This window comes from Cervus canadensis, chromosome 8 (genome assembly GCF_019320065.1).
Source record: "Cervus canadensis isolate Bull #8, Minnesota chromosome 8, ASM1932006v1, whole genome shotgun sequence".
In the NCBI taxonomy this organism is placed as follows: domain Eukaryota; kingdom Metazoa; phylum Chordata; class Mammalia; order Artiodactyla; family Cervidae; genus Cervus; species Cervus canadensis.
In genome coordinates, this window is record NC_057393.1 from 33,448,121 (window position 1) to 33,467,487 (window position 19,367).

At 47.6% G+C, this 19,367-nt stretch overlaps 1 protein-coding gene across 35 annotated transcripts in view; it reads left to right on the forward strand.

The window, feature by feature from the left end:
* Positions 1-2,516: 2,516 nt before the first annotated feature.
* SORBS1 (sorbin and SH3 domain containing 1) overlaps positions 2,517-19,367 on the forward strand; it is a 231,905-nt gene continuing 215,054 nt past the window's right edge. For all 35 annotated transcript variants that reach the window (XM_043475881.1, XM_043475889.1, XM_043475892.1 and 32 more), the window contains exon 1: positions 2,517-2,636. The gene's annotated coding sequence lies outside the window, so the exon portion shown is untranslated. The remainder of the gene's footprint in view (positions 2,637-19,367) is intronic.

The following is a 19,367-nucleotide window of genomic DNA, read 5'->3' on the forward strand; positions in this document are numbered from 1 at the left end:
TGTCTTTCATTTTAAGACTCTTTTGTTTTATTTTCATTGAACAATTTGATAGATGTCCATGATGAAAAAAAAAACAGAAAAAATATAGATGAGGAGAAGATATTCATAAACCCATAAGAAATAGTTCTAATGAGACTGCAGTACAAAATGAGTTTTCAACTTTTCTATTCAGTGATATATTATGAGCATCTTTGTGTGTTAATGACTCATGATACTTTTTCATTTTTCGTGGCAGTGTGATATTCTGTCATTTGCTTGTACTGTAATTTTCTTAACTAAACATCTCAAATTGAACATTTGGGTTTTCTTTTTTTTTTTTTAAGCTATTCTAAGTGGTGTTACCCTGAATTTGCTGGGTAGGCAATTAACTTAGTTTCTCCAGTTGTTATTCTTCTCTGTGGATAAACTCAAGATAATAGTAACAGTCCCTCTTGGGGTTGCAGTGTGGCGTCAGTGAGTTAATATGTATAAAGCTCTTAGCATAAATACAATATAGTGCATAGAGGACTAGATGTGCAGTCAGCCCTCCCTCTGTGGGGGTTTTGTACCTGCAGATTCAACCAAATCAAATGTGATCAAATTTGCTTCACAGCTGATTGAATCCTCAGATGTGAAATGCACTGATTTGGAGGGGGGTCAACTGTTATTCCTTGTATTGTTTGTTGTTGTTGTTTAGTCACTAAGTCCTGTCCAACTCTTTGTGACCCCCATGGACTGTGGCCTGCCAGGCTCCTCTGTCCATGGGATTTCCCAGGCAAGAATACTGGAGTGGGTTGCCATTTCCTTCTCCAGGGCTCTTACCAACCCAGGGATCCAACCACACCTCCTGCACTGGTAAAGAATGCAGGAGATGTGGGTTGGATCCCTGGGTTGGTAAGAGCCCTGGAGCACCAGGGAATTCCATTCCTTGTATTACTCCATTTTAGATAAGGTCATTGAGGCATCTGCAGCTTTTGGTATCTGAGAGGGATCCTGGAACAAATTCCCCAAAGATACAGAGGGACAAGTGTATTAGTTGTTTCATTACTTTACTGGCCCAGGAGGAACTGTCTCGCCTAGATCATGGAGGAAGTTCATAGCAGAGCCTGGGAAGCTGGACTTCTAGTCTAATGTTCTTTGCAAAACAACAGGATGAGATGCAAGCTGGGGTAGGCTTGGACTGGGGGCTCCTTAGATTAATAAGTTTTCTAGTGGTTTCTTGTTTCTTCAATTGTAGAATAAACTTCTGGGTGGCTAGGAAACTTCGAACTTTTTTTTTTCTTTATACAGTCGAGGACAGCAGGTACTCAGCAAACAATTGTCAGTGTTCCTTGATATCCAAGCACCTTAGCAGATGTGTTTCCCATGAGACTGTGCAGTCATCAAAGTCTTTCTTTCCCTTGCACACACACAGTCTGCTAACTGGGAACATTCTCTGACTGAAGATTCTTGCCAAGGGCAGTGACAAAAATCAGTGGTGTTCAGCCTAAGGGATGGTTGCCCCACCTTCAAGGATGCCCCAGGGATGAAGGAAGCTAGGTGTGGCAGGAGCAAGTTACATATACCTCCCGTCGAACCGTTGAATAATGTATTACATGAATGAAGTCTCAGAGGCTGGCTTCAAATCCTGATTGCACCAGTGTGACCCTAACCAAGCCACTTAAACCATTTCAGTTTTCTCACTTGAAAAGTATGGATTGGTAATAGCGACTCTCTTGTAAGACTATGAGGATCAAAACAGAGAAAAACTAGGAACCATTAAACATATTGACTGCGTCGGGTGTAATGATAGTAGAAACATGCAGCGGGACCACCAGGCACCGATCTAAGCGCTTTACATGAGTGTGTGTGTGCGCTAAATTGCCTCAGTCGTGTCTGACTCTTTGCGATCCAATGAACTGTATAGCCCGCCAGGTTCCTCTGTCCGTGGGATTCTCCAGGCAAGAATACTGGAGTGGGTTGCCATGCCCTCCTCCAGAGGAACTTCCTGATTCAGGGGTTGAACCTGTGTCTCTATTGTCTCTTGCATTGGCAAGCAGATTCTTTGCCACTAGCGCTTTACATACGTTAACTATATTCATCTTCTCTATGTCCTACGAAATAGGTACTGGTTATCAGACCATTTTAAAGATGAGCAAACTGGGGCACAGGGATTAAGTTATATGCACTCAAGTCAGGTTAGCATTTTTTTTTTTAATGCCTAAGATTCCTTCCCAGCTCCCCTGATCCCTCAGAAGAATCAGAGGGCGCGCCAGGCCATATTCCGGCCCAGCCCGAGGCCGCCCAGGACAAAAAGGGTTACTGGGACTGCGCGCACGTTCTCGGCCAGAGATCCGCGGGCCCGCGCGCCCGGCTCACAATGCAGCGGGGCGGGGCGGCGGGGAGCTTCGTCGCCTGCCATTGGCGCACACGCCCCTTCCTGTCACTGCGGGGCCCGGCACCGCCCCCTAGCACCGCCCGCCGCTCAGGCGCCGCCGGAGTGGACGGTTCCAGACGCATGCTAATGAGGGGGCGGCCGCCGCAGCCCATTGGCCGGCCGCGGAGTGTCGGTGAAGTCAGCGCCGAGTCCCAGAAAAACAGAGCGGGGCCAACTGCAGCGTGTAGTGCGAGTGGGGCAGGACGCGCGCCGCCGGCCCGCCAGCCCGGAGACCCGCAAGGTAAGCCCGCGCCAGCCGCCCCTTGGCCAGCGCTTGCTTAATCGCCAGCACCGGCGCCGGGGGCGTGCGCCAGCCCGGCCCCGGCGGGCGGCGCCTTTGTCTCACGCTCGGAGGAGGTGCGTTTAAAGGGCCAGCTGTTGGAAGGACTTGGGGGACCCCCTCCCCCAGAGCATCCCCCGTGGTCGCGGGGAAAACCGTGGCCCCCCTCGGTCGAAACCTCCTTCCTGCCTGGTTGGTGGATCCTCAGTTTTTAAGGGAAAGTTCCCCAGTGTGCAGGGGTTTGGGATATTCCAGATTTATTTATTTATTTTTTTGGTGGGTGGGGGGTACGTGCGATAATGGCCTCTGCAAGGAGGAGAACGTCCGCCTGCTTCAGGCTGGCTGCAATATGGGTGGGTGGAGGAGACATCAAAGCCCGAGTGGGTTTACGCTGTAAAGTGAAACTACCGAGGAGGGGCTCCTCTGCAGCAGCCAGAGGAAGAAGGAGGGAGTGAGCGGCAGGATGGAGGCTTCTCAGGTGTGTTCATTCATTAGCATCCCTCTGGAGAAGAGGGCGGCGGGAGGAGAGCATGGACTATCGGCCTGGCCTAGGACCCGCCAGAAGGAGCGGGTACGTGTGTGTGTGTCCGGGGACGCCGGTGCCTGCTCATCCGGCCATGCTTCTTCATCCTTCATCCCTCAGAGTGACTGGCAGCTTCTTGCTAGCCAGCTCCTCACTGAGATGAACAGAAAGCGACTCCTTTCTCCGGATTCCCTGGGCACCCCCGGCTCTCCGCTGGCTGCTATCCGAGGTGGCTTCCTTGATAAGTGCTAGCGCCTTTCAAGATAGAGGGGGAAAGAAGCTTGAAATCATTACGTTCCCCCCCCCCCCGCCCCCCCCCGCCACGAGGGAATGTGCTGTTGAATTCTGCATCCCCGTGCATCCGCTGTCTTAAGATGGCTTTGAAATTCACCAGTGCATGCTTTCCTCAGGCAGACAGAATTTATTACGCTATTACATTGCTACATAAAAGCAGAAAGGATCCCACTGAGTGTAGCTCGTTTTATCCAGACCCTGGATTTTCCCAGCATGTTCTGGCTGAGCCTTTGGATTTTTGTTGTAAACTGAGCGCTGGGATGCCCCTCATGTCACAGGGCCGACCTGCCGAAATTGCCCGAATTGATTTCACCATCAATAGGAGGGAGGTTCATTTAGAGATAGCATGAAGCCTATCTAGCTTGTCAGGCCTCTGACATCACCCCTCCCTCCCCCCCCCCCGCCCCGCCCCCCTGGGCGCCCTTTTTCTTTCCTAAGTGAAGGCCAGGGAGGGCTTGTTTATCTCCAAGCCCCTTCTTGGTTTTTGAACTCTAGATTAAATTTTGTGTTTGATTGGAAAGGTGGCTTGGTGGTGATGGAAGAGAAGTGGGTGGAGCAGCCTCAGTGACAGAAAACACATGCTGAACGTTTGGGGACTCCAGATCTCCAGACCTTAGAGACATAGGTGAGGTTAATGGCTGTCTGTGGAGTCAGAGGGGGTGTGTGTGTGTGTGTGTGTGTGTGTTTGTGTGTGTGTGTTGGCTGTGAGGGAGGGAGGGGGAGGAGGAGGAGGATATTGCCAGCAATTTTCTGCCCCACCCTCTTGATGCTGCCTTAAATAGCTCCTTGCCATCAGAGCTCTGATGTTTCAGGCTCTTGGTGGGAGGGAAGGGCAGGGGAGGATTGGTCTGTTGATACCTCTGTCCTGGGCCCTGTTAGAGTGTATGGTTAGGAAAGGGTTAGTTCTTCAGGGGTTGCAGAGAGCTCATTTCTCTGCTGGAGGGCGCTGAGTGGCACTATCTCTGGTGACTATCTCTGGTGCAGGGTATTAGCAGCTGAAAAGAGATGCTTTCTACCCCTAGGGTGAAGAGCTGGAAGGGTATTATCATCATCTGTTACACACCCACTGTCTGTTACACACCCACCCTCAGTTGGACCTTTCCTCCTGTCATCTGTTTTATTCTAGTTGGAGAGTTTCTATGAACTTTTCTGAAGGTACTTGGAATGTTGGAAGGTGAGGTGGGAGTTATCGGAAAGCAGATGCTTCTTAGTGTCAGAACAAAGAACTGTACGGGTCTCCGCTTCCCACTTCTCCAAAATAGAGTTCCATATAGATAGCAGAGTCTGGGGTTTTCTCTGTAGAGAATGAATGGGCAGGGTTCAGGGAAGAGAGCTTGTTAGGCAGTATTAGTAATCATCTGGCCATCCAAACTTAGCTCTGTTCTGCTCCCCTGGACTTGGAAATAGATTTGTTGTAGAGAGAACTCACTGGTAATTTGGGGTTTAATCTGTCTCTTTGAAAAAGGAAACGGATGGTCTCAAAAAGCTTTGATGAAATTCCTCTGGGCCAGAAGCAGGACCTCTGGCTTTGATCTGGGCATAGATCTGCGCTGGGCTTTGGGTTCGTGGTTTCTGCTCTCTGGGCCTCTGCCCTTGTTGGGAAAGTGGAGGGCTTAGAAGTAGATTATTTTCTAGGGTTCCTGACACATAATTGTTCTTAGAGTCACAAGACAGTTTTCGATGGCATTTCTAGAATCTTTTCTGTTTGCTAAGCTGATGTTGAATTCACAGTATTGCTCGATGGCATGAAAGAAACATTCCAGGACTCAGACTTCTGTTGGATATTCAGATTCATCTGTTCCTTGATTAGTGTGATTGGGGGAGGCTTTGCTGTATCTAAGTAATTTAGAGCTGGAATAGCTCAGAGAGAGGTACAGCCCCTCAGTGTGGGGGGTTGGTTGAGGGGACACTAGCTGGGGTGACAGAATGCTGAGGAAAGGGAATTTCTATAATTCATTCTCTCTCCCTGTGTATGTTTAATTCACTGCTTTATTTATGGTTATACAGGTGGGTCTTTGAATATTTAGGACCGGCGAGTTGGACAAGACCTCTGTGGTTGCCAGGTTCATCCCCCTCACTGGGGAATTTGAGGGGTTGGGTGGCTTGGCTGTTTGTTCAAGGTCAAACAGCTAGCAAGATACAGGGCTGGGCAGAAACTGAAGTGGATTGACTCTAGGTTTTGTGTTCTAAATATACCTCCTATGCCCCCTCCTCCTCTGAGAGCAGTGATACTAAGACAGGGTAGAGAAGAGCAAGGAGAGATTAGGGGCAGAAGCGGGAGATTGGGAAAACAGAACAGGTAGGAGGTTGGGGGCTGGTCAGGGAAGGAAGGGGAAAACACAGACACCTGACTTGGGAGTCAGTCCCCTGGGATCTCTCTGTTGACCCTCAGCTTGCAGTGTTTGGTTTCAGAGCCAACTCAGCCCTTTGAAGCCAGTGGGGCAGGCAGAACTTGAACATGTGGAAAGTCAAATGTGCTGGGAGTGATGCTGGAGAATGCTGAGGTGGGAACCCGTTCTGCTGAAGTACCAGTTCTGGTTTTTTTTTTTTTTCTTTTTAAACACGAAACTAAAAAGTTTTCCATGGAATTTCTTTTCAATGCAAACAGCATTTTCTCCTGTTTCTCATTGGTGCTTTGTACATTTTCTGAGATGGTGATTTGTGTAAAGTATCTCCTTTTGTAGAGGAGATACTTGGAGGTAAATGATTTGCTTGACTGTGGCTCCTCTGGAGGGAGCTTCTGGCCCTTGACCTGAGCTAAGCCTCAGAATATTTAAATGAGCAATTAAAGAGCTGTGAACAGTGGTTAGCCAGATTAGTAACCATTCGAAGGCAAGGATAAAAGGTGATAATACTTTGAAGTCTATAGCCCAAGCCTACCCTGGCACATGCAGTGTCATTTATTTTGGCCTAGAAAGTGTCTCTGTGAATCCTTTAGTTGTTCCTTCTTTTTGTGTGTGGTTATTCATGTCTGTCTGTCCCTGTGTCTTGCTGTCTTCCCGTCCTTTTTCTCCCATACCCCCATCTATCCATTTCTTTTTCTCTCCTCCTACTGTATCTTTTTCTTTGATCTCCTCTCCCATCTTTTATTTTCTGTCAATGACATAACTGTAATTGTAATATATTTAAGGTGTTATTAAAATCTCCTCCTCTGTTTGAAATCAGTTGAGTTCACTTTTTTTGAATGTGTGTATGCGTTTTACACACACACACAAAACCAAACCCAATTAAATTGCTTTTTACTTCTGTGTGGTCTTCCTTTGAGAGATATATATATATATATATATATATATATTTTTTTTTTTTTTCCCTCTCTGATCCTGTTCTGTGGTCAATAGTGGGTCTTTACAGAAAAAAAAAATTTCCCAGTTCACTGTCACGTGGATATTATTGTTTTTATAACAAAAACAGCTACAACAATAGAAAAAGTTTCCACCCTTGTTTGTGGACACAAGGGACACCCTATCCCAAGAGATGTGCCCTATTTCTTGACTTCCTTCCATGGGAAGAGTGTCTGCAATAAATTCTCTAACGGAGGCCTGTGCTATAGGGGGTCGGAGGTGCTGATGGTCGAATTGGGGTTTTATCAGTGATCCTGGTATTCTTTAGAGGGGGGATGGGAGAAAGATGGACAGGCTTATGACTGAGAGAAGATATGTTGGAAACATTCAGTGTGGTAGTTTTTTTTGTTTCCCCAGGCAGAGCTAAGTCACCCAGCAATGGCAGGACCCAAACCACTTTGGAAAAGAATGAGATGCTCCTCAACTTTCCCATTCATGTTGGGACCCAACACAGGGAGGGTAGGCAGCCCTTGAGAGGTTGCTGGTGTGAAGTCCCAGGTGCTTTGATGGAGGCATGCAATGGCACTTTAACCTTTCTTCTGATTCTTGTAATAATTATAGAGAAGGTTGAATCTTGATACTCCACGGTCAGCAGATAGCTTAGTGTCTACAGTGGGCCTCTCAAACAAGAAGTCACCAATTTTTATGTTAAAAATTCACATGAGTTTTGTCTTCTGTAATACATCTGTGCTGGTTTTAGTGTAAAAGCATTTAAAACACTTCACTGTTGGGTACAATTGATGTACCAGGAAAACGTTGTGTTTGGGGTCTTCCCTTGTCCATACCAGCCCTAAATATGCACAGCAAGTCCCAGACTCCAGTCAGAGAAGCCAGCAGCGGGGCAGGTGTCACACCTGCGGTGTTGGGAACTGTCCACCCAGCTTTTCCTGCTGACTCTGCGAGACCCACTGATGTGCCATGATTCAGAACTGTTTCATGTTCCCCCTGGTCTTTGATCCCTCTCCAGAAGGCCTGTTTCTCCTTTGCCTGGTGAACGCCTACTCCTTTCAGATGTCCTCACATCTCAAAGAGGTGCTTTCTTCCCATGTTTGCCTATTGGCAGTAGCCAGGGCCCTGTTTTCTCTACCAGATTATGAGCTCTGGCAAGAGAGAATTTGTGTTTCAGCTCTTTTAAAATTAAAATTTAATTTGTATCAAAGTCATATATTTGACTTTAAAAGTCAAGTAACACTGCAAGGCTTAGGAAGAAGGCTGTGTCACTCCTCATCCTGATGATCCGCTCCCCAGGGCTAGTTATGGAACATGATTTTCTGTTGCTGCAGGAACAAATTGCCACCAGTGTAGTGGCTTGAAAGCTCTCTGGCTTAGAAGTCCGAAAAGGGTCTCACTGGGTGAAAGTCAAGATGGTGTCAGGGGTGCATTCTCTTCCTTGCATCTTCCACTTTCTGGAGACCGCCTGCATTCCTTGGCTCATGGCCCCCTTTCAACATCTTCAAAGCCGGCAATGGCCAGTAGAGTACTTCCGTCCATCACTGACCTTCTAACATAGTCACACCTTCCTGACTCCCTTCCCCTTCCCTTTTCCACTTTTAAGGACCCTGTGGTTACTTTGGGTTCACCTGGATAATCTAGGATAATCTCCCTGTTTGAAGTTCATTTGATTAGCAGCCTTACTTCCACTTGCAACCTTAATTCCCTTTTGCCATGTATTGATACCATGTTTGTGAGTTTGGGGATTAGGATATGGGCATCTTCATCTTGGAGGGGCCCTTACTTTGCCTACCATAGTCACTTCCAGGCCTTTTAGCTGTTTCTGCTGATAGTACTATTGTCCTGCTGTGGATTAGAGGAGCCCTTATTCCCCTCTTCTCTCTTCTCCCCACATGCTTGGTTTCCTTCATGTCCTCCCAGTGTGATCTATCACAGTTTTTTGTTACACTGATAGTCAATACTTATATTATTTTGACTGTGTAAATAGAGTTCCTGGCTGAGCCTTATAGTTTACTGTAATGAAATTTCTTGTACATTTTTTTGAGTTAATAATTGCTTTTTTCCTATTTATTTAGTTTCCTTTGTGGTTATTACTGATTCCCAGAGTTTCTGAGAGGCTTTTGAAAACCTCTCTGTTTTATACATGTGTTCCTTTTTCTTTCACTGCAGTCTTTTTTCCCTTGGAGGTCTCACTCCCAGAGGCCTCAGTTGCTCCCCTTTATTCCGAGCTGACTGACTTCTAGGCCTAGGGCATGACTTGTCCTGGGGATTCCCTCACTTTACTCTGGTTGGAGCCTCCGTTTCCTGTTTCTTGATTTATTCCTCAGGAGTTTCTGAGAGAGGGTCTGTACAAGTCAGTCACCTCAAACTTGCTTGTCTGAACTGTTCTTATTCTGCATTCACATTTGATTGGTGCTTTGATCTGTTTAGAATTTTAGGTTGAAAGCCATTTTCCCTTAGAATTTTGAAGGCATGGCTCCACTGTCTCCTAGGTTCCAGTATTGATGTCAAAATTTGGATGCTGTTTTGATTCTTGATCATTTATGGATAACCTTTTTTTTTTTTTTATGCTGAAAGTTTTAGGATCCTTTCCCTTTCCCTGTATTTGGATTGTTCTTGCTTTGAAAATTATTATGCTGGGTCCTTGTTGTGTTCTTTTGATCTGAAGACTCACACTCCTCATTTTGGGGACATTTTCTTATATTTTTCTCTGTTAATTCCCTTTTGTCCTTTTTCGTGTTTTGTCTTTGGAACTCCCATTACTTAGATGTTGGACATCCTGGGTCAAGTTTGTAACTTTAAAATCTTTTATTGTTTCTCATTTTACTTTTGTTTTACCTCTTGAGAGACACCATCAGCTTTATCTTTAATAATCCTTTTGAATTTTTAGTTTATGCTTTCATGGTTTTGCTTGAAACATTTTTGCATGTTTTACTTTCTACAATTTCCTAGTTTTCTGAAGACTCATTTTTCTTTTTCTTTTTTTTCCTAAATAGCATCTTGTTCTTGCTTCATGGGTGCAAAGAATTCCCTTATATATGTTGTGTTTTGTTTGTTTTTGCTGTTTTTCTGCTTCTCCTGTGTTGTCTTTGTTTCTGTCAAGTCCCTTTATCTGCTTCTTTTGATTACTGTATTTCCCATTGGAACCATCTTTCCATGCATGCTGATCCCTGACAGTTTATATTTTAAGAGTGGACACCAAGATGCTGATTGGGGATCTGTGGGACAAGGAAGCGGGCTTGTGAACCTCATTGTAGGGTCATTCAGTAGAGAGCCTCCCCTATTTTCACTGGAGACACCTAGATATCGGTGTCTGTAGATCTTTTCTTGGGGAGTGTTGGGTGTTACTGGAGAGGAGTGTGCCTAGGGGGTGTAACAGGCTGTGTGTTGTTCCTTCTAGGAGCCTTGATGGGGAAGGAGGCAGGGTACCCTGGTTGGTATGCAGACTTTCACTCTGTCCGTCTGTTTTCCGAAAATTGCTCCCCGCTTTCCCTACCTCCCTCAGCTGTATCTCTCCCTCACCTGTGTCTGAATCTGAATCAGAGAGTCTGGTGTAATTTGTCTAAACTGTGATCCTTCACGTCCTGCTGGCCCAGGGAGGGAGGTCGCCAGACTGAGCAGATTGAAGGAGGGACCCTGGAGTCTGATTGCTCCCTGCACCAACTTTCAGCAGGCTCCCCTCTTCCTAGTCCCTTCCCCTTCTCCCCTCACAGTCCTTGGTTCACCCCTCCCTTCCCGAGCCTTCTCCTGTTTTTGTGGCCTAAGCACCATTTGTTCAGTGGTTTTCTACCCTGCTTGAACTCAGCAGAGCAGATGAAGCAGAAACCTGAATCAGTGACTGCCTGGCAATTGTGTCTCTGTCTTTCAGAATTCTGTTAACATATCTCATCAGCCATTGTCTCCTTTCCATTAAAAAGCAGATTCCTCTGCTGTCCTTTTCGTGGGGTTCTGGGAGAGAGCAAAGATAAATGTGGGTGTTTTGCTCTGACTAGGAGTTTGTTTCATCTCTTTTTCCAAGCCTCTAAACAGGCACCTGATACATAGTATATTCCCAAGAAATGTTATGATTGGACGCATGTTTCTAAGATGCTATGCATACAGTAACTCCTCAGATTTCAAGAGAGTCCCCAACATACCATCCTACAAAAATGTATCCATTGTTTATGCTGAGATGGATGTGATAACAAGCAGCGGGCAGATCCTGCCTCCCTCCCCATGAGGGGTCAGATAAGAAGCACTGTGAGATGGATTATAGACTGTTGGGCGGGTAAATGACCCGCCTGTCACTAACTACCTGGGTCACCTTGAGCAGTCACTTAACCTGTCTGGATTGTAGTTTCCTCAGCCTTCAGTTGAGCTGTTGGTCAAAATTTGATTCAGTTCACTGCCCTGAGTGCCTGCCGTGTGTAAGCTACAGTGCAGGGTCCCTCCGGGTATCTCTTTAGTTCAGTATTTTGTACATGTGTCTGTTACAGCATGTGTCACACTGAATTGATCGTGTTTGGTTTATATGTCTTTCTCCTGTTCTAGTTCAGTGACTTGTATGGGGTAAGTAGTCTGCAGATTTCATCTCTTACTCTTTCTAGATGTGGGCTCTTGGTGAGGGCTGCATGGAGCTGTCTTAGTTATCTCCTGTGTCTGCTGCAGTCCTCAGCTCATAGGAGATGTGTGCAAACTTAGATTTTTCCACTTAGAAAGAGTACATCAAGAAGATATGAAAATGTGAGTTGCTCTGCCAGGATCCCCACACCTTGTTTGCAGAATGAGGCCTCACTGGTTGGGAGTTTAGCTGTATATGCCCCAGCTCGCTCATGGAGAGGGGGGAGGTGAATGCATTAAGTCAGCGGAGACAGCAGTCCTGGGCCATAGCCCTGACAGTAGGGGATTGTTCCCCCAAACAGATCTCAGTCATGTAGTTGTTTAACCAGCCTCACAGTGAACTAAGATTTGTACTCATACTAATTAAGAAAATGAATTAGAGATATTATCCTGTATTTATAGTGTTTAAAAATGTTTAAGTGCTATCTCATAACTTATTTTGGTTTTCCCAGACCTGTGAGCTGAAGTGCCAGGATGAGTAAGTGGAAATTTCAGGAAGATAGATTTATTTCTGTTGAACCTTTAGAAGACTTGGCTCTGTAGTTTTTCATCTTGAGAGCCTCTCCCTCCTGATCTGCTTTGGGAGGCCTGAGCTCCTGGTCAAGTTGAGGCTAGATGCCCAGTGGGCAGGGAACCTGAACAATTGATGCTTGTGTGGCAATGAAGTTATGGCACCTGAAAAGCGCTTTGCTTTTTATTTGTTCAACAAATAGTTACTGAGCTTCAACCACAGGCTGTGCTAGGGTCTGTCGCTCAGTTTTGTCCAACTCTTTGCGATCCCGTGGACTGTGGCCTACCAGGCTCCTCCGTCCATGGGATTCTCCAGGCAAGAATACTGGAGTGGGTTGCCATTTCCTTCTCTAGAGGATCTTCCTGACCCGGGGATTGAACCTGGGTCTCCCACATTGCAGGCATGTGCTTTAACCTCTGAGCCACCAGGGAAGCTATTCTGTGACCATAGCAGTGAGCAAAGAGAAATGGCAGCCGGTATCCTAGAATTTAGGGACTAGAGTTGAACTTTCCAATATGGTAGCCACTAGCCACGTGCGACTCTCTAAGTTGAAATTAACTAAAAGCTTGTCACTTATTCGTGTTCAACTCTTTGTGACCCCATGGACTATATAGCCTGTCAGGCTCCTCTATCCATGGAACTCTCCAGGCAAGAATACTGGAGTGGGTTACTAAAATGAAGTACAATGTACAATTCAGTTTCTCGGTCACACTAGCTGCATTTCAAGTGTTCCATAGCCACGTGAGACCAGCGGCTGCCCTGTGGACAGACAGACCAGGTGTCTGTGATCAGCCTTGCTTCACACGCCTCTGAGGCACAGAAAGGCCATTAGTTTAAGGTCTTGCAGCTGCATGGGCCTGAGCTGGAGCTTGGCTCTCCTTTCTGGAAGTGAGGTCAGGGAGCAGAGTGATGAAGGGGGTGACCTCTGTGCTCAGGCTGCCTGGGTCCCCATCCTCGCTCTATAAGTTATGCGTCTGTACCTCAGTTGCCTCACCTGTAAAATGGAGAAAAATAATAGTGCCCACTTCACAGGATTGTACAAGTCTTTAGAGCTGTGCCTGACACATAGTCATCACTCTAATGCTGGTGGCTGCATTAATGAGAATGGGTCAGAAGTTACCAGTAGCGTCAAGGGGGTGTTTTCAAACATGGAGCTGAAAAAGAACGGTGACCAGTGAAGCTATGTTTGTAGAGCTGACCAACCATCTGGAGAGGGACATAGAACTGAGTATTTCTAAGCCTCTTCGGTCATGTGAGCTGATGTGAAAATGCCAGCATGTTCATGAAGCCCCAGTACTGGTCACTGGTACTCAGAGCAACAATCCTTTTGATGTCCCCTTCTCCTGGTCTGCTTCTACCCATAACCCTTTCTCCTGTCTCCACACATTCCTCCCTGCTCCCCCCACCCCCACCCGACATCTCCCCCTTGGAAGGATGAGGTCACAGATGTTGACCATCACCCATGGAGCAGAGGGATGTGCCAAAGGAGTGCAGAAAAGAAAAGGGACAGAGCCAGGTGATTTAGCGGTTGGGATCCTGGTCTTTTCTTGGAAGTTTCTATCCCTTGGTGGTTTGCATTCCCACTATAGTTCAGCCTTGCAGGCAGGTCCATCTGATGTCCATCCAGACCATTTCGCTGGATGAAGAGAGAGCGAGCTCTGCTGTTAGCCCCGGGGACAGGAGGGTGCCCATTTGTGAGGTGAGTCCCTGCTTACATGTGGAACTTTTGTTTAAGATGTACTTTAATAACCACAGTCTCATTGTACTCATTAAATAAATACTAGTGAACAGTGTAGACATAGGCCCCGCCCTCCTCGAATTTATTTGCTCATTAACACCCAGAGGGTTGGGCTCTTGTCTTCCCCAGCTGGTGTTCCAGTTTGTTTTAGGTTTTGAGTAGGAAGGTTTTGGGTGACAAGTGTGTGGGGCATCAGGGGAGTGAGGATGCTCTAGACGTGCATATAACCCACGTGGCAGGTAGCAGAGAGAGGCCAGTGATGGACCTGAAGTCAGGCGTTTAGTCATGACCTACTCAGGAATGACTGTGAGGAGTCTGTTCCTGGCAACCTGAATTCTCAACATGGCATAAAGATACTGCCTGAGTTCCAACACCAGTGAGCAGGAGGAGTATTGACTACTGTACCTTGACCTGTACGTGGCTCTGCCCATGTCAGCCCCATGTGGGCCTTGACTTTTCATCATCAGAGGGATCTTCTAGCTCATGGCAGCTGTAACAGGAACAGGCGCTCAGTTGATCCCGGATGTGGAAACTCATTCCTCATTTCTAGCATGCCTTAAACATCGATTATTATTACTTTTTAATATTTATTTGGCTGCGCTGAGTCTTAGGTGTGGCATGAGGGATCTTTTTTAGTTGTGGCATGTGGGATCTAGTTCCCTGACCAGGGATTGAACCCAGGTCCCATGCATTGGGAACATGGAGTCTTAGCCACTGGGAATACCGGGGAAGTCCTTATATGAATCAATTATTCCCATCTGCCTGCGGGCCCACCTTTGAGCTTGGTTTCCCAGTATGAAGGGTCACTAGGACATACCATGTGAAATCCTGTTTCTCTTGTTGCCTGGAATGTGTGTGGATACTGTGGCTATGCACATGAACAGTGTCCTTGTCGGATGTTGTAAATAAATAGACAATTCATTTGCCGATTGTTCTCCTCTACTCAGAGTTTCTTTCGTCAGGGCAGATCCGGTGCTGGGTGACTGTTTCTTACCAATACAGAACGATGGCCAGGGGTTTTAGTTGCTGATAACAAATTAACAGGAGAGAAAATGGGATCAGTTTCATGGTACATTGCTATTGGGGGTCTTTGCAAGGCTGCTGTAGCATACACACTGGTGATTCGTCTGTACTTGGGTCTCTCTTTATAGACAGTGCACACAGAAGGCTGGATCTGGAAGCCAGGGATGAGGTAAGCAAGACTGGAACTGGATCTGGGAGATCCGAGTTGCTGCCCCAGAGCCCGGGCAGTAGGCTGGGGAGCAAGCCAGGCATCTGGATGGAGAAGCCATGGCAAAAGTAGGAACTGGGCTACGTTAAGCAGGACAGAATGAATCAGGCCCTGGAGAAAGCACAGTCCCAGTCGGGACAGAAAATAGAGTAGCTGGAGAAAGCTGGGACCCGGGAGAGTCCAGGGCCTAGGCAGGCTTTGGTGGTAGTTGCTGAAAACCAGGTTGCCAGGCCCATGAGCCTAGGCCAACATGGTCTCAGGCTTTTGAGGACTATTTTGCATTTGCTTTGTGGGGCTTTTCTGTTGGACATGGTACATTAGTGAGCCAGTCCTGGCAGGTGTGAGGGGGCGAGGCCTCCTAGGAACTGGGAAATGTTAGTCATGCCTGAGCACTGATAGAAGATACAGCTTCTCTTGGGGACAGCTGCTGCGAGAGGAGGCCCCACAGCCGCCAGCCTGCATTACAATCCACGGTCTTGGTTTTATCTTTAATTATTAAAGTCATGGGCTATTTAAGCACACCTGAAGCATCATTGTAAATAATTTTTCCTTCTTGGGGTCAGAAGAGCTCCAGTAGGGAAGAGATTCTGTGGCTGTGCTTTTTTCTGGATTATCTAGGTTGCTTCTGCAAGGAACATACACCCAGGCAGCCAGGATACCCAGAGGATGCCCTTGACCGTGGGTACACACCTCCGAAGACTGTCTTACACATTGGTGTTTATTTTGTGTGAATTCTTAGTTCAAGGAGTATAGGGTTTTCTTTTGCATTGTAGGCAAGGAAGAAGCCGTGCTGTTAGAAGATGTAAAATATTTAACACTGTCTTTAAAAAATTAAACTGCCCAGGCGCCTTTGATTGGTGGTGTCCATGGCAACATGTATGGTTTTCAGAAAACCTGTGGCTCTTCTTCCTGTGGCTTTGGGGGCTCCTCAGAAGCAAGGGGCAGTTGCCACTGGCAGGACTAGCTGGGAGGCAGAGAGCCCACCTGCTCTGTTTGGTTCAGAGGCTGGGCATGTAGCAGAGCTGAGTGACCCCTTCAGAGGCATGAAGCTAGGGGCTTCTGTCTGTTCTGATAAGTAGAGAGGAGTAAGGGGGAGGAATTCACCATCCTTTAGGGGCTTGTTCATTCATTTTGTTTTGTTGGCCTCTGTTGGTCCCTGGCACTTACACGTCTCTGTCCAGCCTCAGAACTTTTGCCCATGTGGTTTCCTTGCCCTGGAGTCTTCTCTTCTCCCTCACCCAGTTAGCTTTGCTCATCTTTCAGGTTTCAGCTGAAGGCAGCATATTCCTGGGGGGAAGCCTTCTCGGACCCTCTGGAGCTTGTTCACCCCCCCGTTTGAGGCTGTCCTGATTCAGTGGTTTTGGACAGAGCATTCTGCATAGCATCTGTGTCAGCCACTTTGTCACACTTGTTTGGCTGATCCTGTTTGTCTGCCCACCCAGCAGTTTGTAGGATCCAGATGCCAGCAGCCGGGCGTTCTATCCCTGGTGCCTACCTAGCATGTGCCTGGCCCACAGGAGGTGCTCCCTGTCTGTGGGGCAAATGAATTCCCTTATTAAATTTTTAGTTCTGTCCCAGATTCTGAGAATACAAAGGGAATCAAACACTCCTGTTGTCCTTGCAGAATTCCTGGCCTAGAACAGTGGGTGAGCTCTCAGGATCGCTATTGAGGGACCGAGAGAAAACATTATCAGTTGAAGTTCTATTTATTCTTTAACTCAAACAGAAAAGCAAGACGTAGCTTTCCTATTTATAGTAGTCCAGATTTTATCATTAACTTATAAAGTAAATATGCTCAAAGCTATTTACTAATAGGAAGGTATGATCAAAAGGTTTTTGACCACTGGTCTAAAAGGAGAGGTTGGCACATAGAAGAGTTTTTATGCCAACGTGTGATGAGCAACAAGTTAGGGCAAGTACAGTGGGCAAAGGGGAGCTGCACAAGAGGGGAGCTGGGCCCAGCCTAAGGGAGGGCACTCCTGATGAAGAGAGGGTGGTGTGAGAGGGGCAAAGACTTTTTAATAAGGATGGAGTAAAGACAGGAGTGGGCCTACTGGGTGGCCCTCCTGGTGTTGATAGGGGCTGAGAACTGGGAATACTGAAATGGGTGAGATGCAGCCCCTGTCTTCAGGATGGACACAGTCTAGGTGGGGTCTTCTACTGGAACTGTACAAAATGTGCCTTAGGAGACAGACAGTGACCTCATGGAATTCAGAATAGAGTGGGTATTTTGTTTAGGAGAGATCAGGCCTGGTCATACTTTGAAAAATCTCCCATGAAGGTCACACCACTCCCTCTTTTCATTGCAGAAGGGGAAGGGGAGAGAGCTGGGGACCGACTTCCAGCCTCTTTCAAAAACCCTCTCAGGGTCAGGCTTCTCCGTGACATTCTCCTTCATCTACTCTCACTTGCTTAATGTGACTTAGATACCCACTCATGGGCTATATTTTCTGGCTCATAAAATTGTATGTGAATACTTGTACACAAACATTGTATACACCATGGTGCATGGTATATAGAAGTATGAATATTTGGTGCATTCACTTACCTGTGTAATTCTACGCACTCCTTTCTTTTTTAAGTCCCAGGGCTTGAAGTAATTATGTAATTGGAATCCACATAGTGTGGCTAGATAAGGTGTAATTAAAGAGGAAAGCCTAATTTTGGAAGAATGATAAGAGGTCATTTGATTCATTCTGGGCCCCAGTCCAATCTTGGAAGAACAGTGAGAGGTCACTTGGATGAACAGAGCTTGAGGCCACCCAGGAGTCCGGACTGGCCTGCTGGACAGAATGCTTCAGTTTCCTGTGAAAGCCATTCAGTGAGCATCCTCTTGGTATGGGTATCATAGGAGGTCTGGCCAGGAGTAAGGAAGAGAAGGTCTGGAACTTAGGGAGGACTCTGGGAGGACATGGGCTCGAGGACAACTAGGACATCCTAAAGTGGAGATAGGAGGACTCCTGGGGGTGACGGGGATGGTGGGTTGGGGGGAGTCACAGAGGAGGTGGCATCTAAGATGTCCTTGCTCTTGAAACTCTCCTTACCCTTAAAGGTACAAGAACTTTCTGGCACCTTAGAGGCACTCAGGTAATGATTGTGGAATGAATGCCAGGCTGAGGTTGGAGGTGAAGGGAATGTAGCCAGGTTGTGGGGTGACGCATTTGTGGTTTGGTGAGGAGGTAAACTCAGACAGCTCAGCAGTGCGGTGACCCTGGGGGCCAGGAGGATGCCAGGCTGAGGCCTCAGGTCTGGAGAGGGAGCCTTGAAGGGCAACAGGGTGGGGAACCAGTGGGGGAAGGGAAGACTTTCTAAGGAGGGGAGTCACATGGGCCAGAGTCTGGGGAGGGAGCCGAGAGGATCCGGGAGAGAGGGGAGGGGCCGCGGAAGGGAGCAGGTCCAGGCCCAGTGGGCCGAGGAGCTGGAGGAGCTGGTGCCTGGGGTCCGAGGCTGTAGGGCAGGAAAGGTTTGATCCGGTGGGACCGAGGAGCCGTGGCAGGTTGTTAAACAAGAGAGTGGCATGAAAAAGGCATGTTGTCCTTGTCCTGATGTGATAGGGACCAGGCGGTGGCCCTTTATCAGGGTTCCTGGTCTTGGTGATGAGAAGGAGGTAAGACACGAGGCAGGGAGAGAGGTGGAGGTGACCGTGAGCTTCCCAGCCTGGGAGGATGGTGATGTTTGAGACAGGAGGGGGCCAGGCTGATGGGCAAGAGGCTGTGAGCAGAGGCTTGGTGTGTCTAGAGCCCGGAGTCCCCAGTTCTAACCCAGCCCTGCCTCTGAACTAGCTGAGAGACCTTGAGCCAATTCCCTCATCTCCTGAGCTCTTTTTTTCTTTCTTTTTTTGGTCAATAGGCACCTCTGCCCCATGGTTCAAGTTCATCTCAGCAGCATCATTTCAGTCCTAGGCAAGGGGAAGGATCTGGGCTGGAGATCTGTGAACTTGTGAGGCTGCCCCATGGGGGTGAGCAAAGAAACATCTTCCTGGAGTGGGCAGTGGGTGTTGGGGAGGGGGCTCTGTGATCAGGTTGGATGAAGAATTTGGGGGAGAAGAATGTTCAGACTCACCCCGCCCTCCCAGGGTGCTTATGAGACCTTAACATAAGGGGTGTGTAAAAGCCCGGCCAGGACAGTGTTGAGGTCTCTGCTCCGTTCTGAGTGGAGCAGGGGAGGGGTTAATCTTCCTGGGTTCACAGAAAGGAAGTTCTCAGGGAGCTGACTGTTAGTGAACTCCTGCCCCCTCCTCTCCACCCGCCCCTCCCACCCCACTCCCCAAGTCAGCCTTTGGGAAACTGTGGCCTTGGACCTTCAGATAAAAGAGTTTGTGCGGAGAAGATTTCCTGACAGAGGAGGGCTTGGATAGAGCCCGGGGAAAGGGCAGATGGAAAGACTTTCCAGAGAAGGAGAGTGACCCCGAGTTACAGTACAGGATTTCAGATGGAGAGCCCAGAATGGAAGGCATACGTATTTTGAATACCTAGTGTGTGTATTAGCTCCATGCCAGGTGCA